The following is a 4,513-nucleotide window of genomic DNA, read 5'->3' on the forward strand; positions in this document are numbered from 1 at the left end:
GTACAGTTTAAGTTGTTCAACAGTCCGGGGGTCTCCGTTGTGGTATTTTAGGCTTCATAATGCGCCACACATTTTCAATGTCTGGACTACAGGCAGGCCAGTCTAGTACCCGCACTCTTTTACTATGAAGCCACGTTGATGTAACACATGGCTTGGCATTGTCTTGCTGAAATAAGCAGGGGCGTCCATGGTAACGTTGCTTGGATGGCAACATATGTTGCTCCAAAACCTGTATGTACCTTTCAGCATTAATGGCGCCTTCACAGATGTGTAAGTTACCCATGTCTTGGGCACTAATAAACCCCCATACCATCACAGATGCTGGCTTTTCAACTTTGCGCCTATAACAATCCGGATGGTTCTTTTCCTCTTTGGTCCGGAGGACACGGCGTCCACAGTTTCCAAAAACAATATGAAATGTGGACTCGTCAGACCACAGAACACTTTCCACTTTGTATCAGTCCATCTTAGATGAGCTCAGGCCCAGCGAAGCCGACAGTGTTTCTGGGTGTTGTTGATAAACGGTTTTCGTCTTGCATAGGGGAGTTTTAACTTGCACTTACAGATGTAGCGACCAACTGTAGTTACTGACAGTGGGTTTCAGAAGTGTTCCTGAGCCCATGTGGTGATATCCTTTACACACTGATGTCGCTTGTTGATGCAGTACAGCCTGAGGGATCGAAGGTCACGGGCTTAGCTGCTTACGTGCAGTGATTTCTCCAGATTCTCTGAACCCTTTGATGATATTACGGACCGTAGATGGTGAAATCCCTAAATTCCTTGCAATAGCTGCGTGAGAAAGGTTTTTCTTAAACTGTTCAACAATTTGCTCACGCATTTGTTGATAAAGTGGTGACCCTTGCCCCATCCTTGTTTGTGAATGACTGAGCATTTCATGGAATCTACTTTAAACCCAATCATGGCACCCACCTGTTCCCAATTTGCCTGTTCACCTGTGGGATGTTCCAAATAAGTGTTTGATGAGCATTCCTCAACTTTATCAGTATTTATTGCCACCTTTCCCAACTTCTTTGTCACGTGTTGCTGGCATCAAATTCTAAAGTTAATGATTATTTGCACAAAATTTTTTTTTTATCAGTTTGAACATCAAATATGTTGTCTTTGTAGCATATTCAACTGAATATGGGTTGAAAATTATTTGCAAATCATTGTATTCCGATTATATTTACATCTAACACAATTTCCCAACTCATATGGAAACTGGGTTTGTATTTATAAATATTACACCAATGTGTTAAGATACTGATGGTTTGTTTGGTTAGGTTAGCATATATTGACCCACATTGGATTGGTTTTAGCATCAAAGCGGGTCTTGTATCATCCTTCATTCTGTCTGCCGTGGAACAAGTTTGGACACCCCTTGTCACGCCTTTGTCACTCTTTTGGACTTATGTTGACGTTTTCCCTGTGTGTGGTGTTTTACCTCCTGTCCTGTGCCCATATTTTGTTAATTCACTTCCACTTTCCGTGCACACGTTCACACCTGATTGTCCGAATGCCTAATGATCATCCAAATAAGTTCTGTGACTTATTTTAGCACTTTCCTTCTTTTGTTCTCTTTTCCCAATCACTGTTGTGTTTCTTTGGTTTATTATAAAAATATTATTTAACTTATCATCTGCCTGTCGTCTGGGGTCACTTTGCCAAAGCTGCGTTTCCAGCTTCTGACAAAATGAACTGATCTTGTGGTGACCTCGCAGAGGCTCCCGTCCCCCAGCCTTTTGGTCATTTGGAGGAGCTGTCTGGCCTGCTGCTTTTTCGACCTTTTGGCCACATGAGCGAACTCCCCAGCTTCTCCTCAAGCTCCCTCTCACCCACCCCTCTTTTCTGGGAGTTTCCATGGTGACAGCCGGCATTCATGGTTCATGCAAGGGCACAACCACCTCCTACATAGACGACAGCTGCCCGCCTCGTCTCCAGTGGGTCTTCCAATGACGCCACCAACCTCTCCTCAAGCGGATCCTCCGTCGGTCGTCTGCCTCGTCCCCCGTGAGTCAGACTACACTACCTGCTAGACCTCCAACCCAGCAGCCTACTTGAACTCCAGTCCAGCAACCTGCTCGCCTACCACAGAAGAGCCCGTCTGGCCCTCGCTCTCCTCGTCTGCTGTGGAGACCCACCTTACGGCGCCCTGCATAACAGCCGCCTAGGACTTGTACAGGTGCTCCCAATCCCCCTCACCAGCTGCGTAACGCTCGCTGTCAACCCCAAACTCTTCCCTGGCTGGCTTCGGGGTCACGTTGCCGGTGTCATGCGAAATTCTGTATCCCTTAAATCCTCCCCTGCCGTGGGAGCGTGCATGGGGGCGGAGCTCTGTGCCTTGTTCAGACAGCGGCAGCCCTTCCGTGTTATTACTAATAACACGGAAGGGCTGCCAATCATTGACATCGCTAATAACTTATTAGCGATGTCAATGATTATAAATATTATGTATCCCCGACTAACTTTTTTTGTGATTAATAAAATTAGTCCGAATTCACAAGTTTTGTTGTTGATGATGCTAAATTTCTACAGAATAAAACACATGATGTTAGTACATCAATTGAGGAAAATACAGGGGGGATATATTTTATGGCAGCACATAAATATGCTGAAACATTATGTATTCCCTACTAACTTTTTTTGTCATTAATAAAGTGAGTACAAATTTACAAGCTTTGTACAATGCCAAGTCTGTACATATAATCCACATGATGTTAGTCCATAGCTTGAGGGACGTACATATTTTCTGGCATAAAATATGTGGGGGTTTTTTGTTTAGTTTTGTTACATGGAATTGAGTCTACTCTGTAGTGTTTGTTCCCATTATATTGGTGTTATTTTTATAATCTATCAGAAGATGAAATAACTAATAAACCAAATTACAGGATGGTATTAATGTAATTTGCAGAAAATAGCAAGCTAAACAACCGCTCTGCAGCATGACACGTATACAAAAGAGAAGCAGTGTAGTGAATGCAAATACAACAAGTCAAAAGCATTTATTCGGGTAGGAATGTCGCATGTTACACCAACAACATTTTTAACAAAGCATGATCGTAATAATCCACATGTTGTATCATTGATATCGCTAATAACACTAGGCTGACCATACGTCCTCTTTTCCCCGGACATGTCCTCTTTTGCGGGGGTGTCCGGGCGGGGTTTCTTAAATGCCTCAAATGTCCGGCATTTTGAATTAGGGTTGCGTGTATTTTCAATGTACGTCCAGAGTTAAGTTAAGAAGGGGTTAATCAAAAAAACTGAAGGTACGCGCACATAGCAACATTCGTGAGGGAGGGGCAGAGACACAGAGCGAGAGAGTGGAGAGAGACATGAGAACAAGAAATGCCGAAATGTAAATGCAACTTCACGGATGATTTGCGGGAAAAGTATTTGTGTTTTCTTCCTGGCCGTGACACATGGGAAGCAGAATGCACTGTGTGCAAAGCAGGAACGTATATATCTGTGGCAAATACAGGGGCCAACGATCTACAGGCCCATATCGACACTACAAAGCACAAAACAGCTGTGCAGGGCGAGAGCTCGTCTGCTGTTTTTTGTTTAAATTTAATTAACTTCTTTTGAGGCATTATTTATGTTTAGATTATATACAAGAAGTGAAGTGAAGTGAATTACATTTATATAGCGCTTTTTCTCAAGTGACTCAAAGCGCTTTACATTGTGAAACCCAATATCTAAGTTACATTTAAACCAGTGTGGGTGGCACTGGGAGCATGTGGGTAAAGTGTCTTGCCCAAGGACACAACGGAAGTGACTAGGATGGCGGAAGCGGGGATCGAACCTGCAACCCTCAAGTTGCTGGTACGGCCGCTCTACCAACCGAGCTATACCGCCCCTAAGAGGTTATTTTGAATATTTCTACCTCTGCACTTTTTTTCCAAAACTGAATGGTACAGAATATAAGTGTGACTTATTTTATTATACTGTCAACCAATGTTGGCGTTAACGCACTTTTTGTGTCTTTTTAACGCATTGAAATCAGAAAGGACGCAGATTATACATTTTTTTAAATTCTTTTTTACCATTTGTGGCCCACAGCTAATGTTTTAAAGGCCCACGGCACATTCTAAAAATACTATTAAAATAAACAAAAACATAAGAAAAGTGAAATAAAAAAGCTTAAAGGTGAAATGTAATTTAGAAAAAGTTGCAATGTTGACTAATAAAACAAAGCTGTTTTTTTTCTTTCAAACTGTCATTGCTCAAAACATTATATTGAATCAAAATCAATGTTATTATGAATTATTGACCTAGCAAAGGTTCCGATTACTTCACATCAAATATTCCACTTTGAAAAATATTTTTGGTGGAAGATTTTGCATATTTTGTGTGTTTGCCATAAAAAACATAGTTTTGTTTGACAAAAAAGGGCAGAAAACAAACAAACAAAAAAAACAACATAAAAAAGCTAAAACATTTTGAAATGAGGAATAGATCCGAAGTTGATGTAGACTCCAGAGATTTAAGCGTTAAATATAAAATGTATGTA

Source organism: Entelurus aequoreus, linkage group LG02, assembly GCF_033978785.1.
Source record: "Entelurus aequoreus isolate RoL-2023_Sb linkage group LG02, RoL_Eaeq_v1.1, whole genome shotgun sequence".
NCBI classification, from domain to species: domain Eukaryota; kingdom Metazoa; phylum Chordata; class Actinopteri; order Syngnathiformes; family Syngnathidae; genus Entelurus; species Entelurus aequoreus.